General features: G+C 36.7%; 1 protein-coding gene and 1 pseudogene across 6 annotated transcripts in view; one reads left to right on the forward strand and one right to left on the reverse strand.

Annotated features, from left to right (window-relative positions):
* The window catches only part of Prkg1 (protein kinase cGMP-dependent 1), a 1,307,364-nt gene that overhangs the window by 866,400 nt on the left and 427,047 nt on the right, over positions 1-13,917 (reverse strand). The window lies entirely within an intron of this gene.
* On the forward strand, positions 8,826-8,909 carry LOC147825631 (small nucleolar RNA U3; annotated as a pseudogene).

Here is a 13,917-nt window from a genome sequence, read left to right on the forward strand (position 1 = left end):
CATGCAGGTTGCCATAGTTACAGCTAAAATCTTGTTTTGTTTCACTGGTCCCTCAATTCTTTTACATAAGAATCCTTAGGGTTTACTGCTTATCCTCTGTCTTTCTCTCCCATCATTTCATCGAGGATCAGTGACTGTCACTGGTATAAAACACCTGTTCTGGGCATCTGTAACTACTTGAATTTATGAAACAAAGTACATTATTTCTCATGGAATATTAATACCAAATATGAATGCATTTAAAAGATAAAAATGTGAGAAATATGTTCCAATACAAATTATAACGTGCTACTTTCCCATTTGAGTTAAACTGTAAAAATATGTGGAGAAATAGATATTTTATAACTAAGCTGTTGTAGTCTCCTATTGAGTCAAATGCTTCTTCTTCATCAGAAATAAATATGACACAGGTAAGTATTGAAAAAGCCACTTTGACCCTCCCCAAACAATGTACAGCAACTCCTGCCATGTGTCTCTATGACCCCAAACAATAACCTTTTCCATAATGTATGCGTGAAAAATTTCCCTTGGCTTAGGACTCTCATGTTAAAGAATCCTGATGTGCAGCTTCTCCCTCTCTGCCTCCTAGGTGACCCACTGGTGCTGCCTAAAATAATCACTGTACCAGTCAAGTCAGTGTGTCTGCCGGAGTCAACAGCCCTCCACTCTCATTTTCTGTAAGGCTATAGCTTGCTCACAACTTTTAAAGCTCCATAGTCTCAGGTCCAACAGCCTTATTTGGCATATAATAAGAACCACTGGCTATTTTTTCATTCATTCCTTACATCTCTCCAGTCCAGAGGTTTAGTTAACTGGCTTAGATCTCATCTTTACTAATTCTTTTTTTAAAAATGTTTATCAGATGATGAAGCTTCCAAAGCCTAGATATGACACTGACGGTGAGATCCATAGTTACAGATAACCAAGGGCCACTTGTCAGGAGTCTTATGTGGAGAAATATGAGCTACTGAACTGTGATGAATGTTCTTTCCTCTTAATGTAGGTTAAATTATAGCAAATGGCTGAGATTTTATCACTTAAATCTACAAAAGTGATAGTTTCATATGATTCAGCCTAAAAGTTGGGAAACAAAGGAAAGAAGATGTTTCCTGTGTGGTTTTGGGCACATCTATGACCCCAAGATCTGCAACTTTATTCAATTTTCTAGACTTCAAGACTAAGTAAAAAAATTGGAGGCACTATCAAATACCTCCTGAGATCCAGTAACTTATTCAAAGACAGGTGGATACATCATGAATGAACTAAATATGCTTCCTCTTACTCTTTTATGTGGCTCACAGTTGTTAGGAAGCCAGCATAAGGAAAGCATAGAAGAGTGAAAATCATGACCATTTACTCATAGAATCTTTAGAGCGTGAGGAAGAAGAAAGGTGAACCTAATCACTTTGATAGTGGAGGAAGAAGGTTAATATGAAACATACGTTTCACACATGGTTTGCTATGTTTCTAATCCAAGAATATGTGGGGATTCTTCAAAAAGAAAATAGAAAGTTCAATGACTAATATTTTCCAAAACTCATCCAATCAAGAGATACCAGAAAGGTACAGTTGGTGCCATGTGCAACAAGTGCAGTTCTATCTCTCATGACCATAATGATGAAACTGAGTACAATGTAATTGATTAACACAGCGTGTTAGTCTGAGAACCACATACCAGAAATGGCATAGGGGAGGCAAAGTGTTGTTATCACTTTCCCATCCCTGGGGCAGAATATCTAACATCCACAAAATAAAGGAGGGGGCGTTATTTTGACTCACATTTTCAATTCATGGTAGGCTGGCTCCAGTGCAGAAACAGGATTGTGGAGGAGCACAGCAGAGGAAAAGATGCTCAAGTCATGGGAGTCAGGAAGCAGGGAGAGAAGGGAGGAGCCAGGAACAAGAATCAATCCTTCTGGGTCACACCCTCAGGGACCCACATCTTCCGACCAGGCCCAACCTCTAAACAGCACATTTCTCTCCTAAACTCAATGGATGAATCAACTGATGAGTACAGCACTCTCATGCTTCTATCACCTTTCAAATACATGAGAATTTAGGTATAAAGCACAATACAAGGGAACAATGAGATATGAAGTATGTCTGTACCATTAACTCACATTTAATACCAGTAATGATTTATAGAATACCCAGTTCTATCATGTTTTAAAATTCTTCATTTTACTGTCCCCCTGCAGTTTTCTGCTTTATCATTTCCTCAACTTAATGACATTTTAATATCTGTAAACTAATTTTCTCTTACACATTCCTCACAGCAGAATATTGCCTCCAACAAGCTGTGTGCCCCTCACTATGTTACTAAAACTTGTGTTTCATATCCCTCATCTTTGTTTTTTTTTGAACTCAGGACCTTGAGCTTGTGAGGCAGGTGGTGGAACCACAGAGCTAAATCCCTGGTGCCCTCATCTTTAAAATAAAGGAGCTAGGTAACTGAAAGAACTTAGGGTCACTAGAGTGAAAACACAAGAGAAATACTAGAATTATACAAGAAACTGGAGATCAACTTTGTGTTCCTGAAACATAAAGGAGTAAGATATTATGGTCGAGCTTTTCCAAATACGGTATAAATGTCACTTTGGGAATATGTAAGATGGCTTCAGGTAGAACATGAACAGGCTGCATATAATTATCTAACCTTTAGTTTTAAACTTTTACCATGTTAATGGTTTTCTGTTTGTGATATAAAGAGAAATAAAATCACTCAAACAAATTAGGGTTAAAAGCAAAAACATTTTGAGAATTGTAGTGAATAAATAATGGTACATTATTTAAGATGGTGGTGGTAAATGACCAAGGTCTGAGAAAAAATGCAGGAATGTTTTATAAACAGGTGCACTAGTTTCTTTCCAATGCCATTATCTTTGAACGCCAGAAAAACAGACCTGTCCTTTTAAAATTTTCTAACAGTATGCAGTATGTTTTCATGAAATATTCGTCATTGGAAGCCTGAATTTTAAGAGACAGGCTTCTTCCTCACAGCTGTTTCTTGAATTCTGAGAAGTTCTGATCTTCTGCAGAGCCATAGCCCAAGAATTAGTAAGGACAGAGACCTGTGGGTCATGGCTGGGAAGGCAGTAATTTGACACAGGCCTAGTTAGCCTAGGAAAAGCCATCTGTCATCCCCACCTCCCTGCAGCGTCAGAGATTCTTGTTAGCTGAATCTGCCTGCCACTGGGCTAAGATCTGTACAAGTATTTTCTCACATTTCTCTGTAACAATCCTATAAAGTTGATATTTTATACCCACTTTATGTAGAAAGATTAAATGTTATGTCTGGTTGAGACAAGGTTCTTGCCCAGATCTCTGTAACAAACGATGATATAACTTTGGACCTATAATAAGTGTGATATTGAGAGAAATCATTTGTGATCAAGATCCAAAGTTTCAATTATATACAGTTGGTATTTCAAAACATGCAATTGCTAGGTGCTATATTCCATGCCAAAGTAGGTGACAAGATAGTGCTATCTTGAAGGGAGGGGGACCTTTAAATGATCAAGCGTCTTTATCCTAATTTTCACAGTGATCAAATGATTTATTTCAAAGGATTTATCTATACATTGAAGTTTTTGATTAGAAAGCTAATTTTCTTTTACTAGAACCATGTCATTTTTTAGTCATTAAATACACCTAAGATTCACAGCATGACAAACTCAAAAGTGTAAAGCTCTTTTATTAATCTTTTAAATGTTTTGCTCATTTCATACCTAATGCAATCATTTTTCAATCTCACTTGCAACAATACTTTAAATCATGACTGTCCAACTTTTTGGCTTACTTGGGCCACACTGAGTGAATAAAAACTATCTTGTGCCACATATAAAATAATATGGTAGTATATACAAATAACAAAATTTCCTTTTTAAATATTTAAACTTATTAAATTGTTCTCCAAGTAACATAAGCCCAAGATTAATAATTAAATAAGAAAACTTGCATGTCTTCCTGATAACAATAAACACCTGTCTTCACAGACACACAAATATGTAGATTGATAATGCTATTATCAGAAATCACTGTATGTTACTGTCAACTTGCACAAACCCATGCCATGTCTGATACACACAGGTTTGTATTCAACTGTGTATGGCAAGTGTGGGAGGTAGAGGTAGAGGTAGCTCTCCACTGTGCACAGCCCTACATAGGATTCCCTTGTCTATAAAGTTGCCACTCAAGCACTGTGCAGTTGAGTCATAAAAACTATCACTAAAAACCACACAATAATCATTAAAAGTTTATGATCTTGTGGAGGTGTTTTACTAGCTATCCAGGGCTGCATGCAGCCTGCAGGCCATGGTTTGGCATGCCTGCTTTAGATAATGATTTTTAATAAACTCCAAGGATTGTAAAATCTGCACTGGGTATGTTTGAAAATGTATACATGCACTCACACTGGGGGTTCTATCATTCCACTTTAAGCACTTAATAATCTCATTTTCCCCAAATCCAAAAAATCTACTAAATAGAATATTAAAAGAATATGGGAAATGGAACATGAGATCTTAAAATTGGGACTATGGAATAAAGAAAAGGACAATTTCTCTTCAGAAAACCATGTAATCAAGAGAAAAACAATTCTCTTGGAATAATTTTGGTTTGGCAATTTGCACTGGGAAAGATTTTTTGTGTATCTTCAACTTCTGTCACTCATGTGTCCTCTGATGTGATGTCCCAGGGGCTTGTTACAAATGTTTGAAGAGAAGTGGCTCTTAGATAAGTTGTGATCGATAATCACTTTCTGTTAGCCTGAGTAACCTTACAAAAGAATGGTAAGTCCTAGTGGTATAGAGCCTGTTCACCTCAGGGAATGTATATTAGGTTTCAGGAGAGGAGCAAGTCAATATAAATGAGAAAAAATGAGCAGTGGGGTAGATGTGATGCTGACTTCACGGAGAAAAGCTTCTCCAACAGGCGCATCAGAAGCAGCAAGGGCAGTAATTACGGCAACAGTGTGCAGTGTGGTGGGGAAAACCATAAAAACAGCAGGAATTAAAGAAATGATCCAATTTCTCCAGGCCTTTTTTTACTTGCCTGTAAAATGGATTTAACAGTGCTTTCTTTATAGGGATTCTGAAGCATTGAAGCTGTATAAAACATAATAAAATACCAATGTTTTTAGCATCAGCTAGACACACACACTCTGTATTTAATAAATGGAAGCCACCATTAACAGGTTTAGTAAGGCCAGTTGCTCTGAGGTCAGCCAGTTAGAGCTATTTATCACCAAGACTGTGTGATCTTGTCCAACTCACTTAACCATTCTGTGCCTCACTTAGAAATTAAGAATAGTCATAATGTAATTTCATAAGTTTGCTCTGATAATTGCATTAGTATACATGAAACCCTTAAAATAATATCCACCCTTTAGAGTATAAAGGATATTAATAATTGTACATCATTTTAATTCAGAATTCTAATTAAATCTTTGAGTATTAAATTTATGAGTATTAAATCTTTTTGAGTAATTATACTACTTTCAGAACTACAATTTATCTGCTAAAGCAATTACAAATTCTAGATATTTAAAAACCAAATAAAATTATAGAAAAGAATTATGTAATGTGAATGTAGACTATATTTCCTATATTTCTTCCTTTTATAAATGATGAAAAGATGGTGTAAATGCCAAGGAAAAAATCATCCACTTTCATATATTTTAATATAAATCTCTAAAATGTACACATTTTGACATTAGTAAAAATATTACACATTAAAATATCATAAAATTGTTTTTTGTAATCACATAATTTATGGATCCGACATTATTATTATTATTACAATATACTGGTAAACAGATTTATAGAAAGATACACAATTCTTTCCAACATTGGCCCAAAAGACTTCAGTTGAGGGGCAACCCACTTTCCAGTCCCCCTTCTGTCTCTCTTAGGCAGAAGCTTTCTTTCTCTCAATAAATTTTTCCTACTCTACGCCTCCACTGTTCCTAGAATTCATTCTTCAATTTTAGAGAACATGAACTTGTGTTTCGGATGCCTAGCAGGTTTAGGAGTTACATCTCTTCCCCCTATATCATTTTGGAGGTCCCACCAAGATTACTGGTCACAGCTAAGAGTTTTCTTTCATAGGTTCTAAGTTTGGTCTTTTTTGCTTCATAGATTGTAACTTTTTGTTTCATAGGCTCTGGGCTTTGTTTTGGCTTTTGTTTCAAAAGTGTCTTAATTTTAAGTTTTATGTTTTAAAATTTTTCCAAACTGCTTCCCACCCTTGAACCCACCTCACCTCATGGCTTTGTCCCATAAAACACCTTTGAGAAGTTGGGTGGGCAGGCAACCCACTTTCCGATCCCCTTTCTGTCTCTCTTAGACAGAAGCTTTCTTTCTCTCAATAAATTTTTCCTACTCTTAAAAAAAAAAGACTTCAATTGAGAGCCTTTTCTTCCCCCATAGCTTATTATATACCTCCTTGAAAGCATAACTCATGTCTCAGATGGGAAAAAAGCATATCTGAAATATTAACTATCCTATTTTTTTCACAATGTTGAAGAGTTAAAAAACAACAACAAAAACAAAACAAAACAAAAAAACAGACCACCTGGTCAAGATTTCATTTTCAAGATTTTCTGTTTCAAAAAAACCAGACCACCTGGTCCAGCAGTGGTTACTTTTGCCCCTTATACCAACTGCTTACAGCAACCTTCTGTTCATCCTCTTGGAGGTACTCAGCATTCCAACTTTTAAGACTTTTACTGAGCACTGACATTGTTCCTACTGTTTGTTGGAACGATGGAAAGCAGAGAGATGAGCATGATGCTGAGCCAGGAGCTGCAGTGAATATTGGTGAGCCAGCATGGAATAAATAAAAGGAAGGTAGAAAGGAGATAAGGAAATCATAACTCAAAATTGTACACTTAAGAAGACTGCAACTTGCAGGACCCAGCTGAAGTTACCCACAGTGATCCACATCAGCATTCCTTTAGTTAAATTTAGGCTCCTCCCTAGACTCATTACAAACAAAATTCCTCAGGAATACTGAAAGTCCAAAATTGGTTTAATTGAGAAAGCAGGGGCCTGATCCTATGATAAAGGAACAGGCTGAGAAAATCCAAAGAATGTTTAAAGTACAACAAAACAAAACAAAACAAAAAAATGGCCCATACCTGTCGAATGGGCTGGTACCCTTCTTGGGTGTGGGCCATTTTCTTCTGGGTTTTCCACCTGCTTCAAGAGAGGCATAAATGTTCCCTTCTACAAAATAACTGGTCTCATTTTTCTCAGCTCCCACACTCTACTCTCGAGTGTTTCCTAAAATCTCTGCCTTCCATGTCTCTTACTGACTTGTCCTGAAAATGCTTTTTCTGCAATGGGAATCAGTGAGCCTGCACACTTAGTCTACAAAAGGTTGGTTTAGGTTCCTTATTTCAGCTTCAGGGATCTCTCAGACCCAACCCAGTGGCAAGGAGACATCCACACTGGCCCTAGAGCCAGGCTTCTGGCTGGAAATTTTATACACAAAGCCCCACCAAATGGGTATCTTTATCCCCTTTTCCAAGTAAAGAAACCAAAGCCCCAAAATTCCAGTAATTTGCTCAGAGTCACAGTTACCACAAGTCACAGTGAAGATTTGTCAATAAGTTTTTGTGATATTCCTGTTCTTATTACATCGTTCTCATACTGTCTCTACCAAAAGTCCCTTTGTGGAAAGGCTTGTGTCTTTGGATCACCAAACCAAGAAACCAAATCTTGGCAAAGAAATACCAATCAAGGAAATATATACTAGAGGTTGACAATGGAGGATCTTTAGTTTACAGAACAATAAGCATATTTTCTTTATTTCTAGTTCTCACTTTTGCTATAATGAAAATTCACTTTGTCAATAATATGAAATACATGACTTTAGAATAATGAAACAACCTAAAAAAAACATTTCTAGGAAAAATATGTTTTCTAACAAGGATATAAGTTTCTACTCTTCCTACTTGGATTTGTGTTTTACATGGGAAACTCAAACATTTTTTAAAAGTAATAACAACAAAATCAAAAAATAAAAACAGCAATATAAAGCCCTTCAATCTCTAGAGAAAGGCATCACTGAGTACAAGATGATGAGTAATACAGTATATTTATGATTTGGGATTAGGAACAATCTTATTCACACAATTCAACCAACCATCTACATGTGCTTAGATCTGAATCAGAACTGAGTTTCAAAAATGTCCCTTGCCAAGTTTTTAAACTCTACCAAGCCTGGATTCCAAAATTTGCCTCATTGAGTAAACCACTTACTGGGCACAGGACTACCAAATACCCGAGGAGTGGTATCCCTCATTTCCCCTCCATTTCTACTTTTCTCCTTCACTCCAAGCCTCCCCTTCCTTCTACCTACATTCAATGAAGGATCCTATTTAAATGGGCAGGACAGTTCACAGGCACATTTGAATCAGAAGAAGGAATCTGGATGCCCTCAATGCTCCTTTTCCCTCCCTAACTCAGCCAGTTCTCAGAAAAGATAAAAGCTCCCTTCCAGCCACTCTGTTGCTTTCCCCACTACTGCATGTCTGCCGTGACACTAGGGATCACTTTAAATACTCAATTTTCAGTATAATATTACTTAAAAGGTTAATAGGTGGTTTTAAGCCCTATAGTTTTTTTCTTTACTTATTTCCCAAAGCCCCATTGATGTTTTTCTGAAGAATTCTCTCTCTCTCCCTCTCTCTCTCTTCTCTATTGAATAACCCTTGCATAATCAGTGTTTCATAAGCTTAACCTGGTAGAAACTGTGTATGGGGGTATTCCATAGTATGACGAAAGATTTTAAAATGCTGTCATTTTAATTATATATTGTATAAGGCTATACTTTCAGGGATCATTTCTATAGTTTGTTATTAATTATATATTATAGTTTAAAAACCCTGAGCAGTATTAGCAGGCTATATATAAGTGGCACATGCTTCTTGCTTTTCTTGCTTTAATTTGGCTATATTGTTCTATCTTAGGAGTCTGACCAAAGCTTTACATGACTCAAATGGGCATGTCAGCTAGCAGACTTGGGCTAGTATTCCTCCTTTGCTAGTGACTGCTACTGAGACTTAAGTCCTAATCCATTAAGTAGCAGGACTCAGCTAAATTCACTTCCAGGCAAGGTCAACTGACTCCAACGAAATCCCTTCCCCTAAATTATGGCTTCTCACTGACATGATAGGTTGCTGGTTAATTACAACCCAGTCTCAGACACCCTTTGTTCTCTCTAAGCAAGATAAGCAGTGCCTTCCCCCTTTATATCCCTGCCCACATATCAGCCATCCCCAGATGCTTCCAGCCAGATGCTTTGAACACTTCATACTATGTCACTAGATGTCTTCAAAGCATATCCTCCTTACCCTCCTGCTTGTAATCAATAAATACTGGGTGCCCTTTGGCACCCTTTGTCTTTGCTGTCTAGCACAGCATTGTTCAGCCCCAAGACCCAGCTCTCTCTAAGTCTCCTTTCTTTCTTTACTCCTATCAGCTTGTGTAGTAGTGCCTCATAGGAGACTGTAGACTCACTGCAGGGGTCTACAGTAATGTCCCCATTCCCATTCTTTATAATATATCATTTATAGGTACTAATAAATAATGACATACTCTTCTGTTAAGTATGGGGCAAGAAACTAATTCCAAATCAAAACTTAATATTATGCTTTATATTACACTTTTATGTTACTTCTCTGATACTATTTTCTTCTAGAAGCAATATTTTCTCTAGCAACAGTGCTCTGATTGGTTTAACCCATGTTCTTTTTTTTTGTTAAATGCTTTTATTGGTACATTTTAGGAATACAAAACAATTACATTTCTCATTGGAAACTGTACCTTTACATAATGCATCTTGGTTCTTATTTGTTCCCCATTCCTAGCCCTCCCTTCACCCCTCCACCCTTCCCTATTTACAAAGACTTTATTTCCATGTTTTCCATTTTTCATCATTTTTCCTTTCCCTTCTTTCCTCTCCCCTGCCCCTCCCGGTACCCCTACCCCTTTGGACCTTTTCTTCCTATTTTGCATTATCAATTATTCATTCTAATCATTGGTACATTTTAGGTATACAATATAATGACATTCATCATTGGAAATTTGCACCTTTACATAGTCTCTCTTGGTTCTTATTTTTCACCCTTGCTCAGCCCTCCCTTCAAACCCTCCAGTCCTCCCTATTTACAAAGATTTTGTTTCCATTTTTCCATTTTCTCATATTAATCCCATTCCCTTCTGTCCTTTCCCCTAGCCCTCCAACTTCCTTCCCCTTTGCCCCTTTTCTTCATATTTCACATTACCTACTATACATTTTAATCCTTATTTACACTTTCAATTTCTCACACCAGAGAAACTATTTGGTATTTATACATGTGTGTCCTATTTATTTCACTTAAGAGTATTGCCTCAATGTGCATCCACTTAGCTATAAATGTCTCTAATTTCTCATTTTTTAATGACCGAGTAGTACTTCATTTTATAAAAAAAAAAAACTCCTTTTCTTTATCCAGTCTCCAGTTGATGGACATTGGGGCTGTTTCCAAGTTTTAGCTATTACAAACTGTGATGCTATGAACATGGGTGTACATATATCACTGTGGTATGATTCTTTTAATTTTGGGGGGAAGATCCCCAACAGTGGATTAGCGGGGACAAATGGGACTTCCAGTCCTAGTTCTTTGAGGTATCTCTATAATGATTTCCACAGTGGTTGCACCAGTCTACACTCCCACCAGCAGTGGAGCAGGGTTCCTCTTTCCCCACAGCCCCTCCAGCATTTGTTATTGGTAGATTTCATGATAACAGCCATTATTTCTGGAGTGAGGTGGAATCTCAGCATTGTTTTCATTTGCATCTCTCGAATGACCACTGATGTTGAACATTTTTTCATGTATTTATTTGCTATTTCTACTTCTTTGTCTGAGAAATGTCTGTTCATTTCAGATGCCCATTTTCAGATTGGGTCTTTAAATTTGGGAGGTCTGATTTTTTGAAGTTCTTTATGGATTTGAGATAGTAGACCTTTGTCTGAAGAAAAGCAGGTGAAGAATTTTTCCCACATTGTGGATTGTCTCTTCACACTGCTGGTGGTTTCTCTTGCTGTGCAGAGCTTTTAATAAGAAGAGATCTCACTGTTTGATTGTTTGTGCGAGTTCACCGGCAACTGAGGTTTTGTTCATAAAATCTTTTCCTACACCGATGTCTTCAAGAGTTCTACCTAACCTCTGTTCCAACTGGTTCAGAATTTCTATTTTAATATTTAGATCTTTAATCCATTTTGATTTTAGTTTAGTGCATGGTGAGAGATATAGGTCTAGTTTTAATCTTTGGCAAGTTGAAGCCCAATTTTTTGAAGCACCATTTATTAAAGAGGCTATCTTTCCTCCAGTGAGGGTGTTTGGCTCCTTTATCAAAGATGAGATGGATGAGTGTGTCTGGCATTGTTTCTGCAACTTCTAATCTGTTCCACTGGTCCACAGGTCTGTTTCTTTGCCAGTATCATGCTGCTTTTATCACAGTAGCTTTGTAGTATAGTTGGAGGTTGGGGATTGTGATACCCCCTGCCATGTCTCTGTTACCTAGAATTGCTTTTGCTATTCTGGGTCTCTTCTTGTTCCAAATGAATTTTTGGATTGTTTTCTCAAGGTCTGTGAAGTATGCTGCTGGGATCTCAATTGGAATTGCATTAAATCTATATAGCAGTTTTGGAAGTATGGCCATTTTCACTATATTAATCCTTCCTACCCAGGAGCAGGGGATGTCTGTCCATTTTCTGATATCATCTTCAATCTCTTTTTTCAGAGTGCTATAGTTTTCAGAGAAGAGGTCTTTGATTTCTTTTGTTAGATTGATTCCTAGGTATTTCAGTTTTTTGGATACTATTGTGAAAGGAATTGTTTGACCTATTTCTTTCTCAGTGAGTCTGTCATTTCTGTAGAGGAAAGCTATTGATTTTTGTGTGTTGACCTTGTAACCAGCTACTTGACTGAATTTGGTTATTAAGTCTAGAAGACTTTTGGTGGAGTTCTTAAGATCTTCTATATACAGTATCATGTCATCTGCAAATAATGACAATTTGACTTCTTCATTTCCTATCTTTATTCATTTTATTTCTTTCTCTTGTCTAATTGTTGTGGCTAATGTTTCCAGAACTATATTGAACAACAGTGGTGATAGTGGACATTCTTCTCTTGTTCCTGATTTTAGTGTGAAGGATTTCAGTTTTTGACCATTTAGTATGATACTGGCTATTGGTTTTTCATAGATGGCTTTTATCAGTTTGAGATAGAGACCATCTATTCCAATCTTTTGTAGGGTTTTTTTTTATCATAAATGCATGTTGGATTTTGTCAAATGCTTTTTCTGCATCTATGGAGATAATCATATGTTTTTTGTCCTTGGCTCTATTGATATAGTGTATTACATTGATTGATTTGTGTATGTTGAACCATCCCTGCATCCCTGGGATGAATCCCACTTGTTCAGGGTGTATGATCTTCTTGATGATCTTCTGCATTCTATTTGCCATTATCTTATTTAGGATTTTTGCATCTATGTTCATTAGTGAGATTGGCCTATAGTTCTCTTTTTTGGTTGGGTCTTTCTCTGCTTTGGGGGTCAAGGTGATGCTTGCTTCCAGGAATGAATTTGGGAGTATTGCTTCCCTTTCAGTTTCATTGAAGAGTTTAAACAGCAGTGGCAGTATTTCCTCTCTAAATGTCTTGTAGAATTCAGCAGTGAAGCCATCAGGGCCCGGGCTTTTCTTAGTTTTTAAGTTTTTAATTATGTTTTCAATTTCATTGGTTGATATTGGGTTGTTTAGAATTTTTAGGTCTTTGTTCAACTTTGGTAATTCATATGTCTCTAGGAATCTGTCCATTTCTTCTGTGTTTTCCATCTTATTGGCATATAGGTTCTGGAAGTAGGCATTGATGATCTTCTGGATTTCTGCTGGGTCTGTTGTAATTTCACCCTTTTCATTCCTAATTGCATGGATTTGGGCCTTTTCTTTCCTTTTTCTGATAAGGTTGGCCAAAGGTTTGTCAATTTTGTTGATTTTTTCAAAGAACCAACTCTTGGCTTCATTGATTTTTTTTTATCATTCTCTTAGTCTCCATTGCATTGATATCTCCTCTAATCTTTATAATTTCCTCCCTTGTATGAGCTCTGGGGTTGTCCTGCTCTTCTTTTTCTAGAAGCTTGAGGTTGAGCATCAGGTTGTTTAATTGGGCTTCTTCTGTTTTCCTAATATGCATATTCACTGCTATGAATTTCCCTCGTAAGACAGCTTTCATTGTATCCCATAGATTCTGATATGTTGTATTGTCATTGTCATTTAATTGAAGGAACTGTCTGATTTCTTCTTTAATTTCCTCTGTGACCCATTGGTTATTCACAAGTGTGTTGTTCAATTTCCACGTGTTTATGAAATTTTTTGAGTTTCTTTTGCTATGGATCTCCAATTTCATGGCACTATGGTCTGATAATATACAGGGGATAACTTCAATTCCTTTGCACTTACTTAAACATGTTCCATGTGTGAGTATGTGGTCTATTTTGGAGAATGACCCATGTGCAGCTGAGAAGACTGTGTATTCTGATTTTGTGGGATGGAAGACTCTGTAAACATCTGTTAAGTTCATTTGTTCAAGAGTTCGATTGAGTTCTAGTACTTCATTACTTGTTTTTTGTGTAGTTGATCTATCTATTTGTGACAGTGGGATGTTGAGGTCCCTCACTATAATTGAATTAGTGTATATATGACTTTTCATGTCCGTTACTATTTGTTTTATATAGTTGGGTGCACTAGTTTTTGGTGCTTAGATATTTATGTTTGTCATCTCTTCCTCTTGGATTGTTCCCTTACAAGGATTTAGTGTCCTTCTTTGTCTCTCTTAATCAATGTTGGTTTGAAATCTACTTGATA

The sequence above is a fragment of the Heterocephalus glaber genome, unplaced genomic scaffold, assembly GCF_053883595.1.
Source record: "Heterocephalus glaber isolate CG9 unplaced genomic scaffold, H.glaber_assembly_v1.0 deba00001497, whole genome shotgun sequence".
Classification (NCBI taxonomy): domain Eukaryota; kingdom Metazoa; phylum Chordata; class Mammalia; order Rodentia; family Bathyergidae; genus Heterocephalus; species Heterocephalus glaber.